This window comes from Aythya ferina (genome assembly GCF_964211825.1).
Source record: "Aythya ferina genome assembly, chromosome: 4".
Taxonomy (NCBI): domain Eukaryota; kingdom Metazoa; phylum Chordata; class Aves; order Anseriformes; family Anatidae; genus Aythya; species Aythya ferina.
Window position 1 is genome coordinate 52367648 of NC_140300.1, and position 22230 is coordinate 52389877.

The following is a 22230-nucleotide window of genomic DNA, read 5'->3' on the forward strand; positions in this document are numbered from 1 at the left end:
TTGTTTGTTCCTGTGAAGGAAAGTAAGAAAGAGAGAGTGTCCAGCATGTTTTATCATCCGTGGCTTAGGAAGCTCATAAAAGATTTGATGGAAATATGTGGCTGACTTTGCTCAGGTCAGAAATGTGCTGAGACAGCAAAAATCATAAAACAAATGCCATGTTCTGACCACTTCCCACGTGCAGTGAGGAAAACGTTCCTGACGAAATCTCAGCATGTGCTGCATAATCTCCTATATGGGAACCTAGTCCTTCCGAGACACTATAATACTAGCGATGTTCCCCAGCCTCCACTAGCTGATAGCTACTTGCATCCCAGCCACTGGTGGGCTCCTAGTCATCCACCCCTGGGCACCCGTGTAGGGGTCAGTCAGCTCTCCTTGCTGCCAGCTCTCCTAAAGGAGGAGCGGGGCTCCCAGTTTGGGAAAGGTCCTGGTCCAGGTGCTGTTCTGATGCATCCTTTGGCTCAGGGAACAGCTCGCAGCCAGCTACCTGGTGACTAAATGCTACAGATCTCATGTGGCCACTGGAAAGTGGAGGATTTATGATTTGGAGGAGGAGATAGGAAGAAACAGAAGGCAAATGGAATTTTTTTGACTTTTCTCTTGACACCCCCTTTCCCTAACTTTAAAGACCACTAATTTCCTGTACACCTTGGCTGGATTGTCACTGAGGACTTAATGACAAGTTGCAGGCTGAACTTGAAGTGTTATTGTGGTTTAAATTAGATTCTTCGCAGTGGAGGTCCCAGCAGAAATTTGCTGCTTTCCCTTAAGGAGTAAAAGCAAATGGGCTTGGAAGAGAAACAGAGAATTGGGGAATTTGAAGTTGATGTCATTACTGGAGGGAAGGCAGGAGCCGAGCCTGGAATAAGGTGATAAATATGATGCAATGGGAGCAGTGGTGTTGTGTTGTGAAGGGATTCAAGCCTAAGATAAGAAATGTGAGCGTGGTCAACATGTGATGCATCATGGCAAGCAAGCAGTCAAGCAGCGAGGTTGTCTCTCTACAATTGCTAACTGTGGTTAACTATATTTGTGATCACTTTTATTTACTGTTTTGCCTTCCTGTAGTTGGGTGAGACCTTGAGGCGAGGAGCACTGCATTGGTGCTGCCGCTCCTGTGATATCCGAAAGCTCAGCGCCCTCAGTCACTTTCTGTGCCAGAGCTCCCTTGGGACATGGGGCTGGACCTAGACTTTCCTCCTCTCATGATCAAAGCTCCAGCGAGTCACTGCTTCTTGCCTGATGCTCAGCAGAAGTGAATACATTGGGAAATTTGTAGAATTTGTAGAAACTCACCAACGTTTGTTTGAAATTTGCACGCAGGGAGGCAGAGAGCTTGCTGTAGCTGGAGTGTTGCTGTTCTAGCAAGTAAACATCACTCCCCCCTCTCTGCCCCCTGGTTTATTACAGTAATCTTTCGTGTTGCTAGTGACAGTAATAGGCAAAATGTTTTGAGATATTAAATGTTAATGTTTTTAATGTGTGCTTTCATCTAAACTGGCTTTGAAAAAGCTTGTAAAAATCTGTCACCCTTGGGAGAGTGTAAAAACCCCAATCCCTGTCTTATTAAAAATGAAGTCTTTTGTCAAATGCTTCCAGTTATGTTACAGAATAAGTGACCACAGAGTGGTTTCCTGAATAATGTGAAGAAATGAAAAAAGCCTTACATAATTCCTCCAATTTGTGTATATATACATAGATTGTATTAAAACTTTCTTGAACTTTTCCATCATAAAAATCACTAGCAATAAGTTAAGTAAATAACTCATTATCTCAGGGCTATTAATTATGTAAAAACCTACTCTTCTGTAGGGAGCACTTTAGCACCATTTTATATGTATATGACGAGATTCCCGTTGTCCTGTTCTAGCCCCAAGTATTACCATTTGTGATTAATGTAAATTAAATAACTGAACAGCAGAAAAATGAAAGATGTTAAGGCTGATGTTTGCTTTTTAAGAATCCCACTGCTGGGGAAAGATTTCTAGATTGTCCAGGGAGCCTTTGGTAGCATCTGCAGCATGGGATTAAAAGTGGCTCTGTTCTCTTAGTGGCTCTGTTCTTTTTGTGCAACAAAAAGCTTGGTGGTTGTGTTCACTTCGGGAACTGTGGACTAAAACTATTCCACTAATGCTGTATCTGAGAAAGAAACCATGAGTAAGACCACAAAAGTTGGGAAGGAACAATCTACACAATGGGTTTGATGGGTTGTTTTTGGAAAACAAGTGATAATAGATGTGGCAGTTGGAGCTGCTTAGTGGCTGCAGAATGGGGCATTAAAAATAGAGTGCAATAAAGCCCTTACTTTGAAACGTGTGAAAATCTAGGTAACTGCTAACTCTGTTCTAATTTATTGAATTGAGAGGTGATGGCTAAGCTAAAGCAGTAGAAATAAGTTTAGCTATCAGAAAAGGCCCAGTGGGTCATCGGGATGTCAGCCTGGAGAGCAGCATACCACATAGAGAAGTGTGTGCGTGGGTTTTTCATCACATGGCAAAGCAGCACGAACCTGCTCCAGCTCGAGCTCAGTAGAGTTAAAATTGCTTGTACTGAGCTGGCATTCCCTAATGAAAAATGACAGTATCTTTGTCCTATTTTTGTCAGATATTAAATCAGCATTACGGGAGACTGCCAAGTGGAAATAGGGCAGGATAAGCTGTTACATTAATAGGTTTGACTTCTACCTTGGAGGGGGGTGGATGCTTTTCACAGAAAATAGGCCATATAAACTGAGAGAAGGATTCCAAGTCTGGTAGCAGTTACATTTAATTACTAGATTTCCTCCATAAGTATGGAAAACAAACGTCTGCTGTGAACGATTAGTTTAAAAATAGAAACATGCTGCTTAAAAGGCCGCCTCCTCCATCAGTTTTCTTTAATCTTTTTGTGAATTAAGGGGAATTTATCTTGCTTGAATCTACCTTTAACAGTCCACCTCCACCCTGCAGTGCTCTAGATTTTGGCACTGTGTTGGCAAATGAGGTATTTTCCCACTATGACTAATAGGAATGCCAAGGTACGGTGTGCAGAAAGCAGGATGTTGCCAGTATGGTCGAACAAACGGGAGCAGTAAGCAGCCAGCAATGTGCATTTCTGCGAACTGCGGTGCTGTTCAGGCTTGGATTTTGGGGCATTCAGAACTTTCAGGAGTAGACTTCTGAAAAACTTAACCCAAAAGTTGGGCTTGTGCTTTAGAGCAGGTTTCTGGTTTAGGGTTTATTGGCTTAATTGTCAGCTCTTTCCTGAAAGAGCTCGCTGGCAAAGTATGTGCTTTTGTGGAGAAGGGTGCTTTTCTTGTTGGTAATTGTAAACCAGGTAGAGGAGAAGGGGAATATTTTTATTCACCCTTTGTTTTCAAGTAGTAATCCTTATTGTGTTCTTCATATATGTGGTTAAATGGTTTTGAAATGTTTGCTTAGTCATTTGATAGCTCATTTGAATTGGTAGGTCTGAATTTTTGGGGAAAAAAAAAAAAAGAGAGAACAAATTCCTTGCTTGCAGCAAGCTGTTTGTGGAATAGGTTGGTGCTTTTCTAGAGATGCGTTTTATAGAACAGAATTCCTATTGTCTGAAAACCCACTGCCTTCCCATTTTATTTCCACATGGGAGTAACAGTACTATTCTTACCTGGGTAGGTATAAACTTTATGTAGAAAACAAAAATGGCTACTTTTTTGAAATGAAGATGATGCTCAAAAAAGGACTGTATTAAGCAGGAATACCTGAGGAAAGAAAAGCTGAGACTTTTCACTCCCACCACCGCTAAGGATAGAAAAATATTAGTGTCCCTACCCAGCTTGCCATTTTCATTTCTTTTATTTTTTAAATTCTGTTGCCCCAGGCTAGTAGACTTCTTATCATTTTGAAGGCTTTTTATTTCTCCTTGTGTAACCATGCTTTCTTGCAACTCACAGAACAAATTAGTAGTTTTTTTCCATGTTATATTAATTGCATTTCTTTCAGGTTTCTCTCTTACTACCTTTTCTTGAATCCTTCATTCTAATCACTGACTCCAGTAATGTTTTGTTTTCGTTTCTGTTTCATATTGCTCTGGCTTTCTGAAGCTGCATCTTATTTTCTTTTGATTTCCTTGTGGAATGCTAAGTTGCAAATAGCAGCAACCAGCACTGATGTGTGGTACACCTCTGAGCAGCAGGAGGGGATTGCAAGAAGGTGTAAAGTAAAATCAGTATACTGGTTCACATTTGGAAAATTTCTTTACAGTTAAAGGTCTCAAAATATAACTGTTAATGAAATTAAAGCATAAGCAGATGGTGCTCTGCCCACAAAGTTTCTTATTTGTTTTGTTGTCTTAAAAAAAAAAAAAAAAAAAAAAAAAAAAAGCAATGAAAATGGCTTAGCAAGAACTATTCTGAATGGAGTTAATATAGTCGGTTGATTTAAAAAGACAAAGTATTATGTTAAATAATGTGCTTTAGAGAAAAAAAATGCAAGATTTTTACTGAAATTGAATATTGTTTTTTCATAATTGAACATTTTAGTCTCAACTTGGGGATTAAAATTTGCTTTGGTTTTAACCTGCCATAAAAGATTTCCTTTTGTGAAGGATGACTAAAAAACAATGAATAGCTTTTCAATAGGGATGAAACACAGCGGGACTCCCATTTTATTGCTCAGTTCCTGCCTTTATGGGCTTGAAATATTTAAACAGCGTCTTTATTTTGAGCTAGTTAATAAGAATTCTTGATAAGTCAAACAAAGAGGTATTTATTGTTTTGTTAAGTTAATTTGTTAACAAATGCATCATCTAATGACATTTCAAAATAGAAACAAGGAAGAAACCAAGCCACCTCTTACAGCTGTCTGCAACTGAAATGCCATGAGCTTTCTATTCTTCCTATCAACGAAGGAATAACAAGAAAGACAATATTGAGATATGTTCTTCAATGAAAATAAATTGTTCTCTGCATCCTTCAGTCTTGAAACATGATTTGCTATGCTTTCACTTAAATGAGGCCTTGAAGTCAGCTCTTCAAGGCTTGTATATATGTCTTTTATAAGCCATGCATGTGTCAATGTGCATTTATCATGCATCTTAGATTGTTTCACCTGCTCTGCTTTTGGTAATTCATCTCCCACACTGTTATTCTAATATGCTAAAGCCTTCTGAGAAGCTTTAAGCAGCAGCTATGAAATATGTTGCTCTTTTTCCTCACCTCTTCCATGTTTTGCACCTTTCTTTTCCTCCCCTCTATGAAATATCTTCCTCCTAGGCAGAACCAAGACCTTCACTAGAGATTAGCTTAAAAAGAACAATATTTCATTGATCTGCCAAGGTGGAAAAGGGTAGGAGGAGGGGTTTTGGTTTGCTTGTTTTAAGGGAAGAACAGCTTTTTGTGGTAGTCTGTATTCTAATTGTGTATGTGCAGGCAATCACTGCCTCTGATCAGAAAGTGTTTAGCCAGCAGTTCTCAGGAGCAAAAGGACGGATGGTGTGTGGGTTTCCTGTGCTCATGGTAATAATGCAGATGAATCTTGCACTGCCTCTTACATCTCTTCTCAGAGATCATCAGCTCCAAATGGTGATGATATTTCTCTCAGTGTAAGATAATCCAGTATCTGTTTTACTCCAGACTTTTACTTGCTGTGTAAAGTGATTGTGAGCTGCACCCTCTGTCAGGTATTCCAGCCGTGCCTCTGGGCCTCTCAGGTAAGACTGCATTTGAGTGACCAAGATGTTTAAGAGGTGAAGTCATCTTGTGTCTTCTGTCCCTCCCTGTCTTTAAATACCAATCTAAAACGTTCATCTTGAAGACTTGCTTGTGTTTCAATAATGCAAACAGGATAAGAAAAGTCAGGCTGAGAAAGAATGTTGACTTGACAGTGAGGCCATGAACCTCTTTGAGCAGGTCCTGTTGTAAGCTCCTCCTTCAGGGTCACCAGTGGAGAAAACATCCTGTAGGAGGGCAGCTCTGCAGTCCAGACTGGGAGAAGGCTTTGTCAAACCTGGGGCAGGTGGTTACTGTGGTTGCTTTAGCAAAGTATGATGAGACCCTTGAGTAGGAATCCGAAGTGGTGATACCAGAGCCATTATTTCATGTGGAGAAACAAAGGGGGGAATCAGGGGGGAATCTGTAAGACACAGCGTTGTTATCTTAGTGAACAGTCTTGCCTTTTCCATGGCTACTACATAAGAAGTCACCTCTCAGGTAGTTGCCGAATTTTGTTCCCACTGTTATCTTCCACCAAGACTCGTGATGACAGGGGAGTTGTCAAGCTGTTCTGATAAAAGGGAACAGCCTGCCAGGATAGTTCATGTAGCCTTTAATCTTTGTGTATGCCTGAGGGTCCCTGGGAAAAAGAGGATGGCAGGGAGCAGACTGGATTAATTTTTCTGGATGAAATGGATATGTCCTGGGGGTTGGCCTACTTAAAAATAATGAGGATTCTTTGAAATTTGCTGTCCTTGAGCACGTTTTATCTGTCCCACGTCCCCTTTTTCTGATTCCCATATGCCTAGATCTTGTAGTTGAGCATTGTGAGTGACGTTTACTGCCTCTTTGGAAGGTGGTTATTTTGGTCATATTTCTCTGTGGTGCCTAATTTATGAACTGAAGATGACTTGAATACGTGTCTGTGAGGAAATGCGCGTTGAGACTGCACACGGGCAAAGGTACTTAGCTACTGTCAGCTAAGCAGCCTCTGTTCTCAGTGTAACAGTAGGGCATGAGGTGCTGATTTTCAGGTCTTAACATAATCTCATATTTCCAGAAATTGAGAAGATATCTTTTTCTTTAAAGAAAATAACTATTTGAAAACAGTCCTGTATGATCACATCGGGTGAATAAGGTATGATGAGATCCTCACTAGGAAGCTTGATATTGATCGTTGATTGACTGCAGCCAGCACAAGTTCGTGTTGGTGTAATGAGGTGCATTGACCTTTGCTGGTCCAGGTTCTTATTCCAACCTCATCCTCAGATGATGGATGAGTACCTCACTTAATTTTTATTTTTTTTTTCCCCTAGTCAATTTTATTTTCCTTGTTGATTCTTTGTGGGGATTTGGGAAGTTAATTGGGCTTCCTCTCATGCCACACTGTTCAGCAACTTAAGAGTTTTCTTGGTTTGCACTAAGATGATAAGAATACCTGGAAGTTAAGAAGAAAGATAAATGATTAGAAGAACAGATAAATTAGAAGAAAGATAAAGGATTAGAATAGTTCTCTTGATTTTTAATCCTCTGTAGTAGCTTGGACAGTCCATCTTCTAACAGATTTTTTAACAGGTATATAAAATTATTATTAACAGGATATAAAACTACCACTTTTATGAATAAAACTGTTTCTTTATGAGCTCTACAACTCAAGTCTAGGATTACAGAAGTCTTTACACCCTTAAATGCTAAGCACCAAAGTTCCCACTTTTGGTGACTTGGCCAGTTGCTGTTACTGGAAAGGAGAGAGATGGCTTGAACAGGTTTTTGAACAGGTTTCATCTTGCACAATATTTGCAAGAATTTAATCTGTATTGAGAATTTGTCAAAATACTGTTTGCAGCTTAATCCCAGCAATCCTGATTTTCAGGAATGATTCACAGCTGTTAATTCCTAAGAAACAGAACTTTTATCTATTAATTTGGTGTATCTAACAGCCATAATGTACTTTTTAACATTACCCTGACGTGACGTTCCGAACAGAATTCATTATACTTATTAGGTCAATGTTTTAAAATTAATTTTAGTATTTTAGCCAAACAGTCTTGACTCTGATACCTTAAAATGTTCGTCAGGGAGAATGGTTTCAAGTATATGAAGTAAATTTTTCCTATCTTCTTTTTTTCATTCCCAAACCTGAGATTTCATAAGTCCAGAGCACAATACTTTTACATATTTACTAAACTGTATAGGCATTTGTTTTTAAGCCCAGTTTTACTTAAGAGAAAGTTAAGGTTTCAAGTACAGGATCTGTGTCTTGTGGCTGAATTAGTTAAATATTCGTGTCTGTAGTTGTATGTAGTTGACGGTAGCTTTACAAGTGGAAGTCTTCAAAGCTGTACATACTCTGAGAGTCCTGATAGGTTCTAGCACCAAGCCCCTACAACTTTGTACTAAGAAGTCCATTTTTCCCCTGCGTGCACTTGTTAATTTTGTCAGGCATTATTGTTGCTTGACTGTTTCTGTACTGCATGGGATGTAGAACTCAGAAACCTTAAAGTGTCCAAAAAAGACCTGATTAAGGTAGCTGCAATTTTTTGTAACCAATGCTGGCTTTATCCCAATGCACAGCAAGCTCTGCACTGTTCCTTTCCCTTTGTACAAACAAACACCATCCTACGTTACTGGATATTATGTGTGAATTAGAGATTACATGTCAACATGACAACAACAATTTGTTTTTCTCAGGTGGTTTTTATATCATTAAAACTTTGATGTGTATAGAATTCCTGGAAGCTTTTTTATTTATTTATTTATTTTTTTTAAGTAAAACTCGGGTTGTCTTTTTTTTTTTTTTTTTTTGTCACATTTATGTATGTTTTGTCTTTAGATTTTTATTTATTTAGTTATTTTTATTTATTTATTTCCCCTCTAGACTGAGAGAATGTGGCCAGCACTAAATTGGCATGTTCCTTAATACCATTTCTAATCTAGCTGTAGTGGTGTAGAAGATTGGGAAAATACTTGCTAATTTTGTTTAATTCTTTATCTTATGTGGAAGGGAGTTCTGCCTGACACTTGGGTGCATTTTGCAAGAAAAGCATAGTACTGGAGATTTGGAAAAACATGTTCAAATCTAGTGTTGTGAAAAGTTTTTTGTTGTTGTTGTTTGTTTGTTTGTTTGTTTGTTTTGTGTTTTGTTTTGTTTTTAATGAGAACTCTGTTGACACTTAGAGCTTTCCTGAGAGAGTGCCCTCATACAGTGCAGGGGCAACTGCTGGTTGTAGGCATCTTCCTGCCTCCCTGAATTTAAGAACATGCAGCTCTCTCCATCAATCCATAGCAAGATGAAAATATTTGCTTCCTTGAAGAGCAATCTTGTCTTAGAAGAATTAGGAGAAATGGGAGATTTGTGTTTAGAGGATAATTGTTGTTTCTGCATTGCCATTGCCATTTACCATCGAACACTGGAAGAACACTCCTGGGTGCCTTGGAAAGGTGAACACCAAGCATGGCTCTGATCACCTGCAGCAAAGTGTTTTGTTCTTATGGGCTTTCCCTGCGCAGGAGTGCATGGGTTATTTCTGGTTTCTATGACTGAGATAGGGTCTGGGCGTGGAGGCAACTCAGAAAATGGCCCGGCTGGGCAAGCCTGCATCTGTTTCTGATGCTCTTATTGCACCAGGAGTGTCTGCTTTTGTGTCCAATTCCCCAACACAGTGAGAGGTGTGCCCTTGGAAGGTCCTGAGGAGAGCTTTGAGGATGTCTAGAAATAACTCTAGTGTTCTGTGCATTTTGCTGCTAGGGCACTCTCATCTGCCTTTTTCAGCTTCCCCAGCAGCTTTTTTCATGCTCCCATTGTGAACTAGCTCAGCACTGGTGTTCAACCTGCTTACAGGTGCCAAATCCGTTTGGCATGCCCACACAGCTTGCTTTGGGAGTCCTTGATGCAGCTCTGTGCAGGTGTAGAGGTGCTTGTGTTGGCACACAGAAAGGATAAAAATGTAGGGGAGAAGTAAATTGGTTGTGGAAATGTATCCATCTTACTCTCAAACAATGGCTAGAAAAATTACCAAACATCTAGCATTCATCAGGCGGAGGTTTAAATCCACAACAAATTCGAGAAAATAAAAATGCAGGGGCAGCTTCTCTATATCAGCTAAAATCAGTATTTTTCATTTATTTGTTCAGCAAGGGCTAGGTGTATCTTTCAATTCATATTCCTGGTATTCCACAGCTCACCTTGCAGCAGAGATGAAAAATATCACCTTCAGGTCTTAACTGTATCAGTGTATCTGCAGTCTTGGGAAGATAAATGTCAATGTAATGCATCATAGTATTGACATTCAGAAGTCTTCTAAACTTTGATTTTCAAATAAAGCAGGGAAGTCAGATGAGTACCTTTACTCTGTAGGACGAATAGGTAAGTGATTCCCCTCCCCCCCCCCATTTAATAGAAGTTTGACTTCCTTTACAAACCTACAGTTATGTCATGCTGTCCAGAATTATGGAACTGGAAATGGCATGCTGGGAAAAAAAAAAAAAGAAAAAAAAAAAAAAGTGTGTGCTGTTTCCAGGAAAAATATTATGTCTGAAGCAACTTCTATTGCTTGCGGCTTTCGACTGCTCTTTACTAAAGAGATGCACAGAGTTCCTGCTATTCATGTTCCGTTGAAATTATTAGAAATGGAAGCTGAGTAGTAGCTTATTTTTAAGCTTTTTATATTTTTAATTGGACTGAATTAAATGCAAAGTGAAAAAAAAAATCTAGCTTTAACGAAGTCAAAAAGATTATTCCAATTCTTTTGCATAGGATCATAGGATAATTTGAGCTGGAAGGGACTTGGAGAGGTCCAACCTCCTGCTCAAAGCAGGGTCAGCCATGGGGTCAGACAGACTGCCTGGGGCTTTGTCTGCTTGGGTCTTGAGAACCTCCGAGGAGGGAGACTGCACAACCTCTCAGCCTAGCTTGTCCCACTGCTCGGCTCTGCTCATGGGGCAAGTTTTTCTCATATCCAGTTGGATGTCTCCATCAGTTTTTCTGAAGAACACGTTGACCTCTTTATGACTGTTCCTGATGGTTTTAGAGTCTTAAAACTGTAAAACGAGTCTTAAAACTCTAAAATACCTTAGTGGTAATTTAAGAAAAATAATGTTTTTTTGTGGTTATTTTTTTCTTTAGTTTACTAGAATTGTTCAGTAGAATAAGGACTTAATCTATTTTTTCTCTCTTAATTGAAGTTTGTCCAAATCTACATTGTATGATAATGTCACACACTGAGAGACCATTGATTTGAGTAACTAGAATATGATACATTTAACCAGAGCTTATGCCTTTTATATTGTGCTGTTGTCAGTGGTGAGCAAGAACTTTTAAAAAGGAAACAGGTCTTCCCAAAACATGATTGTTTAATAACAGTAATAATATTGGCTTGGTTGATGTCTGCTGAATGTATTGTCTCTGACAGAAAAGGCTCTCCTGTGTTGCTTCTCCTTACCACTTCCAGTATAGTAGTTTTGCAGGTTACTGAAAGGTAGCAAAACACAGTGGATTTTATCCCCTCTTTTATTTTTTATACTTTGGGATTAGAGTAGCTTCCTTCCTGATTTTTGGCTTTGTTTTGCTGATTACATTTGGATGCACAGTAAGCAAGCCTATATCGCTTCCTGTCCTGTCCAAGTACTGCTGTCGGTTTCTCCTCTGGTGTTTGATGGCCTATGCGTACAGCATCCCCTTCACACTCCTGATCCAAACAGTGACATCCTGCTGCTGCTGCAGTGCTTCCTCTTGGGAGGCACTCTCTCTCCCAGGCCAGACATAAGTAAAAACAGCCTCACTGACTCTTCCACCTCTAGTTGCTGGCCAGATTTTTCTGTTAGAGAGAAAAATAATATCTTTCTCAAGGACTGCAAATGGCTTGTGAAATCAGCTTTCTGACAGGTTTTAACAAAATTGTCTTTGTTAGAAGTTAAAGTGCAAGACTAGCATATAAAGATCTTGATCTGGCAATTCATGTTCCCATTTAAACACCTACCTAATGAACTGGGTACATCATAACTACACCTCGCTAATATCTTTTCTATGTTAGATGCAAGAAGTGAAGGCTGTAGTTTTCCTAAATGCAGTTATTAGCACCTCCATTTGAAGCCTACCAGGAGCATGCAGGCTTAGCGCTTATGGAAATCGCTCCAGCTGCAAGCAGCTTTATGAAAGAAAGTACAACCTGAGAAAAGGCTTGCAGTCATTTGGGGATCAATTTTTAAGCAAAATTCCATTCTGGTAATTTATGTAGAGTCTGAGTTGCCAAGACTTCCGAGTTCATAACGAAAATGTTTACAAGGAGCCAATGTTTGTTAAAAAGCTTACAGTTTGTCATACAAATATCTCTTGCTGTTTCAGCAGTGGGGGCTAGACCCAGTGCTGATAACACTGACTTCCATTTGTTGCAAGCAAGAAGGGACCCCATGCATCTTTCTTTGTCTGCTGTATGCAAAAATAATTTCAACAGGAGATTGCTACAGTCATCTACTGCTGATTTAAATGCAAGAGATTGCAGCAGGCACTAATAGGCACTTTCATATTAAAGCCCTCTTAAAAAAAATCTATGAAAGGCTTATCACACTGATTGAAATTCCAATCACTTAAAAGGTATAAGGCTTGTGAATTACTACATGTCTGATGTCTGGCACGTTATACTAATGTCTGTGGGGAGCTGAAAATGACCACATGTATCCTGTAAAAACCAATGCTGGCCGTGATTTCTAGCCGTGTTTAGTGCTTTGGAGGGAGAGGGGAAAAGAACAGCTAGCTATTGGAGTGTGACACGTATTCCCTGCTTGCATAGCTGTTTCAAAGCAAAGGAATTGGTGGTGTTTATGCACATCTTCGCCAGACATGTGGTCAGAAATGCCAGTCAGAGTGTACCTGAGCTGGGAACAAATTCATGTGAATACTTTCTTCAGGATCCTTCTTCAGTTGTAGGTGAGAGCCTTGAAAGACGTTCAGGGATAGGCGCTGAACCTTAGTGACTTTTTGAGAGAAGGAAGGTAGGATGTCAGTTCCCAAAGTTGGCTTTGAAAGTAAAGTTTTAACGGTTAGTCTTTCCAACTCCAGGTTTAGATGCACCAAGGATCACCAGCACTAGCCAAGTAAATGCCAAGGAAGTCCATTCCTTGAAGGCCAGCAGCAGTGTCTGCCCTTCCATTAGATCTTGTGGTGACTTCTCTGGTCAAAAGAAAAGATACTGCATGGAGAGCACAGAAGTAAGGGCAAGGCTGGAAGGGTAGTGGAGGGCAGGAGAGAACAAACAAACTCAATGAAGTATGTTAAAGCTGTTTGAAAAAGTATGTGGATTAGCTTATAGAATTCTTGCTGACTACCCGAAAGATGCCAAGAACCTGGCTGTGCTCACACGTGATGTGGCTGCTAAAGCAAAGCTATGAAATAGGTTTTGACATTCATCATGTCTACTTTACAGCAAAACAAGAAATGTCACTAGATGTATGTGTCGCAGAAAGAGTAGTCAATTTACCAAGATTGATTTTTTCTGTTCAATAAATTGGTTCTCACTACTTTGGTATTCTTGCAGACCTTTTTTCCCTTATGCTTCAAATGCATGTATTGTGTTGACTTTTGGTTGAATTATTTTAAAAGTAGTTAAAACAGATAAGAACAACCCTTACCTCAACAATTCAGTAGAATATAACGGTAATTTATTGGCAAGTACCACACAGATTCTCTTCAATGTCCTACACAGAAAAGATGCAGGAAGGGGTCATGGAAAGATGAGACAGAACACAATTGATCATAAGTGATTTCCCCTCACTTGTCAAGCAGTACACAAGGTAATTATGTAAATATTCTGAATGTCTGAAATCTATTGGGGGTTCAGATGAAAATTTCAGAAATAGGTTTCAGGCTATGTGTAATTTTCATACAATGCAGCTTTTGGATTTGGCTGTTTCTTTGAGAAAGCTTTCAAAATGGTAGGACTGATCAAATTGTGGAATGCAATTTAAGACAAATAGGCTGTTGTAAAGCTTGAGAATGGTAACAATATTTCAAGATAAATGAAAATCTAATCATGCAGTTTGTTTCTTAATAGGAAGAAATATGAAATGAGTTTTGAAAGTCTAAAAAGAAAAATTGGGCATACAAGATGTAGCACAGAAACCCGCATCCCCTGATCAAGCATATCCATCAGCAATGGATTTATTGTATTGTGAATGTCATTTACTCAACAAGGTATATAAAACAGATGTATGATTTTTAAATATCTTTCTGTCTCATATGATTGAGGAATAGGGATGAAGTTCCCCAGTCCTTCTCTACTGGCTTTTGTAAGTGTAGTGTTCATAGCCTGGAGGGCCAGGAAATCTGTTCTTGGCTGCTTAAAACATTAGGATTGATGGCAGTTTTTGTTTATTTTGGAGGCTTTTTCCCTGTGGAGGGAGAAATAATAGAAGTTGGTTATTTTCAATAGCAAAGCTGTGAGTTAGAAATTTTAACTCCTTGGTCTCTTAAATTTGCTAATTTAAATGTTGATTGTTCAAGTCCAGAAGAAACAGCTAATGTTTCTTTTTTCAGTCTACAGAGAGCATTCCTAAAAGGGTCTTTGTCTCAGTGAAATGAAAAGCCTTGCCCCCTCATAGGCCTCTGTAACACTACTACATAGGAAAAGGAGGCTAGTAATCCCTGTGAAATGGAGGAAGCAAATGAAGCTGGACAGAAGACATCTTAGAAGTTCTTAAGACTCTCTAATGACCATACAAATAAAAATTAGTTCTGTCTTTAAGATCTTGCTGAAACATGCACATAAAACAAATGATATTCCCAGAGCAAGACAGAATGTGGACAGAGCAGTGATTCAACTAGAAGTGTCACCAGCTTCTTTTAATCTTGAAACCTAGTGACAAGAACAAATTTTGTACAGAGTCTCATCAATGATGCTATGTTTTAAGCCTTTGACCTTGGAGGTCACAACTTTCCAGGAAATAAAAGATGGAAGTGGTTTTGGGGATGGCAAAGAGATGGCTCATTACTGCTTGAACCATTAAGGGCTGTGAAAGAAAGTTTTTAGCAACCATAGTAATGACTCAACTATGGGTGTAGGACCAGTTGAGGCCAGCTGCCATGCATGAGGGCATGAAAGATCTGCGCTGCTGAAGATCACAGAGTGCAGGCATGAAATAAGGACGTACCAGACAGAAGGTATATGTGCTAGCAATGATAGAGCTGTGGATTAAAGCAATATTACAGTGAAACAATCCCTTATGGCCATAATCCCTTATGGCTGTTTTCTACAATTTTCATTTGTTTGATTGCAAAAATTATTGAAATTGTTCACCAAGTGTTTTAAAGTGTGTGCCTTTGGCAGTAGTGGAATACAACTACAGAAATAGCTAAACTACATGGATCAGCATATACTAAATTCACAAGGCATTAATACAGTGTCACTATTTTTATTCCCAGGTATTCAGAATCATTTGTTCTTTATTCGTATTTAACAACAAAAATTGTCCTAGAGATCTGTAAGGGATGGAGTTAATTTTAACTACAAAACAGGACCTGCATTCTGCTAGCCTCTAATTGGCAATACAGAGAGCTCAGATAAAGATCAATGCATTCTTTTTTTTTTTTTTTTTTTTTTTTTTCCTGAAAAAAGGGGGAAAAAAAGAAGCCATGGACCAGGGTCATAGGTAAAGACCCGAAATGTAGAGGCCCTTTTGAATCTTACAGTCCACTCTGATAGAGATGAGGTATTAAACAATTGTCCATTTTGTTCTTAATACTCAGAATTCTTCAAGTCAAGCATTTATAAAATAGCTCTAGAGAGGAAAATTGTGGGCAGTTTTCTAATTATGGATTGAGGATAATGGCTGTTTCACAAGAGTACCTAACTTACAACAGTGCTGACATTTCAATTTAGAGATATGAATCCCTTGCTATCTATCAAATGTGCCCCCCTTCTTCCTTATATCCTTGAAATTTTTTTATAAGCCAGAAAGGTGGTGGTAATTTGAATTATTATGAAGCAATTTATTATATCCCAAGTATGTTTCTGATTATCCATCACTTGCAACTAAATCAATAAATGCCTTCAACTTCACTCTGTTTTGCTGGTCTTAACTTGAAAGTCTATTTTTCTATTAAGGAAAAAAATGGATTTCTATTTATCAAGCTGCATTAGGGAGCATTATGTTTGCGATATATTCTGTATTATATGGTCCAAAACCCTCTCTCTTAGAAAAAGCTTTTTGGAAAATGGAGAAAATCCAACACTTGAATCTGAAACTCTTGTATACAAGTTGAAGGACCGAGCTGATATCTTCCTTTTTTGGAAGACCTTTCTGTTTTCTAGATGTTATGAGAAACATTCAGCGCTGTTTTTGAAATCTGGTCAGAGTGTGGGATCATTCCAAACCACATAACCATGTGCAAATGTTGGAGGAAGGAGATGGGGAGGGAACCTTGCACCTTCTGCAATAAATACTGTCCGTTTTTCAAAAGGGATTTGCTGATTTTCAAAATTATGTTCAGCTTTTTCTAGAAGAAACAGTTGGAAAAAGTTTTTCTCTATACTTAACCCCCCCCAAAGCAAGGTAAGCAATGGCACTATCTTAGTCAAAAACACTGTGAACAAAACTGGAAATGTTACCCACTTTGAGAGAGATTAAGAGGAGAACAGAAGGTTGCATTTGAACAAAATACATAATAACAAATGTTTACAGAAATGAGTCATGATAATATTGATTAGACCCAGCCAGAATTCTGAGCATTTGGAGACTTCCCACAGCTTTCATCTGTTTAAACAATTTTCTGGGGTTGGCTGAGCCCCTAGAAGTTACTTGTTTAGAAATGCACCACTTTATCCACAGCTCCTCCTGGGTACCTGTTGGGTTTGTGTTTTTTTTCAGCGTCTTCTGAAGTATTTGTTTAAGGATGCAGTCACCTTGCGGAACCTCTCACACAGCAAGATACCCCATGTGTTGCCTCCAGGTTGAGACGTTGAAGAAGAAAATATTTTCTTAAAGCTTCTTCAAAGAAAATATGGTTTAACTTTCTAGGCAATAAGTACTTTCCTTCCTGTGAGTAAATGCAACTTGACATCTACTAAGACATCAAGTAGAGGAGTTGTTTCAGGAAAAGAAGGAAAAATTGAAAGCAATTGGGTCCTTAGCAGAGTCTCTACTGGCAAGATTAGACAAGAAACTAGATTTTATTTTGGCAAAACAAGGCTCAGTAACTGGTGGGCTTTGCTTACCTGGGACAGTTATTTTCTGTGTTGCTGCAGCAGAATGATAACTGTACCACAGGGCTTCATGCTCTCCTTGCTCTTTGGCCTCTCCAGGGGACTTGGCTTTCTGAACAGCTAAATTACAATAAAATATTTAAAGCAGCTAAGTTTAGCAAACAAGTCAACTGATATACAAATCTTATTTTTTTGATTTTTGATTGAGTCTCATCTATAGTATAGCAACCTGTATTGTGCATAGGATAAACACACTGAAATGCCAAACAGGTGGTTTGGTATTTCACAGATCTTTAAGATTTGAGTCACTATTCAGAAATGAATTACTGTGGATGATGCTCAGCAAAAGTTTGCAGTTGAAATACCATGTTAATGACAAAACGTAAGCTGCAGTATGTAGACATTTGTCTGTTATGCAGAGAAAGGAAGGAAGTTTACGGACATTGAAAAAGTACAGTTTTTGGCACACTCGGAGGTGAAGCACAGTCTGTCAGTCAGCTGGTGGTTGATTAGACCTGTCTTAAGTACTTAACCTAAAATGACTTACCTTGTACAAAGCACAGTGTTTGCTCTTCTTGCTTTGTGTCATGTTCCATTAGGGAGAGTGGAGCAGGCTCAGTGGAACCGAGCCTTCTTGGAGCAGAGGGGTGTTTAAGATGCAAGGTAGGGCACGCAAGGAAAGAGTGTGGTGAGCTTCACGGCACAGCAGGGAGAGCTGAGAAGAGCAAGGAGCAGATCTACAGCTGATGGAAAGAAATGTCCTGGGGACCAGAGAAACTGCACTTTACCGCAACAGAAAAAGGACACCTGATTAACAGGGACATAGTCTAGAAGCAAAACGTGTGAAGAGACGGTGGGTAGGGAGATGCTTGGTTTTATTTATGTTCGTTTCTGCTTCATCACTTTTTCCTTTACTGAAAAAGTTAATTATTCTAGTTGCAATAAACTTGTAATAAATTCTTGCTTTTCTGAGATTAAAAGCCTTTTTGTCATCCTTGGGGAACAGTCTATAAGGAGAATATATAGGAAGCTCTAGATCATACTTCTGCTTTATCCGGGGTTCTTTGACAACTTTTTTTCTGCAGAAGCAGCTACAAATACTTTTTTTTTTTTTTTTTTTTTAATCGCACAAGCTACTAGTGGCAACACCACACCATTCTGCAATATGGGAAACTACAATATAACATGACCTTAGGCAATATAGCAGCCTCATTTATGATTCAGTTTATGAATATCTGTGCTACTTGAGTAATGACAAGAGGCTACAAATTTAAGCAGAGACTACCATAATATCTGTTTATTCAGGTCTGAGTCTTTCTAATCTGAATCTTTCTATTTTAGATCTTTTTAATGACTATCTAAGATTATGGGGTGCTCTCGGGGGCTACAAGGAGATAAACATTGCTTGTTGTCTCCACAGTTTTCTTGGAAATGTGTTAAGTGAACTTCATTGGGTGAAGCGGATCCCTGACAAGGCTTCTTCAATGCAGCATGATTATTTGTCAGTCAATGGGGCAAGGGACAGTGTGGAACAATAGATAAACTCTGACGATACCAGAAATGGAAAGACAACCAGATGGGTAAAAGCCTGTGAGAGCTGAACCTCAAGCAAAAAGAAAGGCAAGTAGGAGAAATTAAGTTGGCTCAGTATCTCCAAACAATGGGTAATAGTAAAAATGAAGACAATAAAAGTTTACTATTTTTGACAGTAATTTGTTCTGAAGTACTCTGTCTATTTTTACTTGCTTTCGGTCAGACAGAGGAGTCTGATTGTGAAAGTGGCTGTCACACAGGAATTCGAGAAGTGTTGCAGTTCTCCCAGACTGGTGCACGTGATGTGGCTGGGCCACATCCTCACTTTCCTATTTGTACTCTGAAAACCCATCAAAGGTGGGAAGGAGGGAGAGGGAGCAAAAGAAGTTTGCAAGCTTTATGTGAACAGTGGCATCCCTGAAAAGTGACCAGGTCTGGTGCAAAGGACTCAATCCCAAGTCTCCTGGCAGTCTCTGCATTTTATGAAGTTGACTTAACTTTGCTAAGTAAAGGAAGTTGCTCAATCCAGACCAGATATGCACAAGTGTAACCTTTGTGTTTATAGAAAATCCAAACTACTCCAGGAGGAGGAACATAGAGCGGTGCAGCAGGAGACACAGAGGCAGAGGGACATGGTAAGGAGGAGTGCAGGAGCAAGGGCAGGGGGTAGGGCAGTACAAGCCAAAACAGAGCTCAGCTTTTGTGGCAGGATGGTGTTGCTCTGCTGGAGCTGAGGTGGTCAGTGCACAGCAAGGGTGAAGATGATGGCAGCAGGAGAACCATTTAAATCCACACGGATATCTTACTGATTCATTTAAATATAGACGTGTATCTCTAAAAAGGTACTCTTAGGTAAATGGGTAAAACTCAGGATTTACCCTCTGTTAGCCAAATACATGGGACATCAAGTTATTTCAACTGAAAATGAGTATTCTTGCATTGCTAGGAATTAATATCAGTCACTATATTTTCAAGTATGCCACAAAAAAGGGAAGGACAAGAGATAATCTCTATTTGTGTTGAGGGCTTCTATATCTTAGTAAAACTTGGTGTGCAATGACCTTGTGAAATGTTGTCCGCAAACCAGGGCAGTATGCAAGCAATAGCCTGTAGTCACTGTCCCAGAGGAATGCTTCTGCTGTGACAAAGTAGATGGTATCTTCAGAAAAATCTGATAAGACAGGAAGAGCCAGTTGATGGTTTTGCCCAGGGAGCTCTTACAGCAATTGCGACCTTAAAAAAAAAAAAAAATGTTGAGAAGCTGAGCCTTGTCTTTTCTAGCAGTTCAAACAAGATGACCTCAGCTGTTAGTGAATGTTGTTAGTTTTTAGACTCATTACGAGGTAACATGAACTTGGTTTTGCTATTTCCTTGTAATCAATGACACAGAGACTCAGATTAATGTGGATCGCTCAGAACATGAACGCTAAATTCAGTCAAACTCATTTGTAGTAGTAGAACATCAAGCACTTACCAAGTTCACATTTTGACAAACTGTTTCTCTCCTTTTTTATGTAAGCTATGTTTTTTCTTATGGATATGTCACTTGCTCTCAAAGCAAAGGGTGTGCATAAGCAATGCTCTCGAAGTCAGGAAAGTCAACAGTAAAATGGAAGTAAATTGTTAATCTTACTCCCCTAAGTTGTTTTGCCTCAATTAGTTCTGGTAATTTTGGGATTTTGGGGCACAAAGGTATTAGTACTTTTTTTTTTTTTTTTTTTTTTTTTTTAAATAGTGGACTGGGTAGATATTAATGACTGTGGTCCACTGGTATCTAGTGAAAACTAATAGTTACTTCTGTCTGAATACCAATCAGAAGTGTAAATACTAATGATTCTCCTGTACTGCCTTATCAGATAGAACATTAAGAGTGAGTGGAGAAAGGAATTTTCCTCAATGCTGCTAGCTAACAATGTTGTAGGTATCTGGCAAAACAGTTCCCTCTTGAGGAGCACCTTGGGAACCAAGAGAAAGGGGGCAAGAAAAGCAAGCTGACTAAAAGATGCTGTGGAGTACTGTGTAATGCATCAGGTAGCAATCAGCTTGACCATTACTATAAAATCTAAGAGGTAGGTGAAGGGGAAAGTTGTCCTCCATATAAAATAATAATAACTGCATTTTATTTTACGTTCTTAAATGTAGTAGAAGTACAATACATGTAGTATAAAACTTTTGCTGAACATGCATTTCTCCAAAGCTGCTTTTGGCTCTTGCACCTCAGTTGCACTTCCAAGTTGTGTGTTTTTAATGAATAGAATACTTATGTAAGTGTATGTGTATGTATATAATCATATTTATATATGTAATATATATAAAGTGACGTTTGCTTCAAAGTTCTGTTTAATTTTTCTGAGTTTTCTTTGTGGCTTCTGACCAAGTCTTGTGTAGAACACTCTGAAAAGTAGACTGATGTGGTCATCTTCTGGTAGGGTTACTTGCTGTTTGGAGATGCCATCACAGTAACACATTTGTGGTACTGTAGTCAAGTCAGTTCTGTCTGCCAAAACTTATTCCAGGTTGGTATTAATGCAGCTTTAATGCTAGTAGGTTAGATTTAGGTCTTGTTGAAGTACTTTTTGTTTCTCATAGAATATTTAACAAGGCAAAAATCCAGATAGATGGCATTGGACTTTGATGTTGTCAAGATATCTGTCAAAATTGAGGGTAACTGTAGACATAAGAGCATAACTTATAGACATGTTTTCCTGGAAGTGTTGGTGATGAATACCTTTAACGTGTTTTTCACTTGAGTTGCACAAAGCACACAATTACAGTGATTTAGCAATCTGTTATTTTTACAAGCATGTATTTTTAAACCTTAGAAATTTTCTATAATTTAGTGTAAAATTATATTTTTCTCTGTTTCTGCGGTTCTCATGAATGTTCTGTTCTAAGCTTATACAGGCCCTAGAAGTTACTGTAGGAGCTACTGTGCACTCCGTCACCTTTGGAGTGGCTCAGGATGACACCAAGAGGAAAAGCCAAAGCAAAAGAGTGAGCCATTTTTGCTCAGATACTGTGATAGCAAAAGCCCTTTTCTTGTGGTCCAAATTCTGCCCTAATTTGAGTACATTGTGATGAAATTGCTTGGTGGAAGCTTTTGCAAAATTTGACAGGTGGGCAGTGCTGCATATGGGGTTTAAAATAGACCTTTTTATGCTGGAACACATAAATTAATGATTACAAATGAATTTATAATTTTTTATTTTTTCTGAAGTGATGGCAGTTGTGCCATAACTCCTCCTCCTTGTTTGCAAAGTTGTGTTTTTCAATTTCTTTGTGTTTTTGGTTTTGGTTTCTCTTCAGCAGATGATCCTGCAGTAGCTACATCTTAATTGCTAGGATAGAGGTTACCATGAAGGGTGTAATTGGAAGCAGTACCATCTCCTAGGGTTTCTCTGACAGCCAGCCAAATGTGTTGTGGGAATTATGGCTTATTTTATTTATTTTGAAGTTAGTGAGTATCTGCTGTGAGATCTATTCACAAATATGTTGTTGGATAAGATGGTTCTCTACTTTGTCTGTGTTTGGTTCTGTGCAATGAAAAGTCTTCAAATTTTTTATCAGAATTATTTTTTTTTCCTATCATGTGACACAAAAATAGCTGTAGAACAAAGAGCTATATTTTGACACTATTTTTTTCCAACTATGTTCTGCGCTTACTCTACCTGGTGAGTAAAACCTACACATAACAATTAGAAGCAAACCAATATATACAATTTGGTTTTCCCACACATGTTGTTAGCATATAGAGCAGAATCATGCTAGAAGCATGGCTGAGAACAGACAGTATTTTAGTCTCTCCTCAGCATGAGTCTAGTCAATAAG

The 22230-nt window shown here is 38.8% G+C and overlaps 1 protein-coding gene across 4 annotated transcripts in view; it reads left to right on the forward strand.

Annotated features, from left to right (window-relative positions):
• The window catches only part of GALNT7 (polypeptide N-acetylgalactosaminyltransferase 7), a 72777-nt gene that overhangs the window by 5566 nt on the left and 44981 nt on the right, over positions 1-22230 (forward strand). The window lies entirely within an intron of this gene.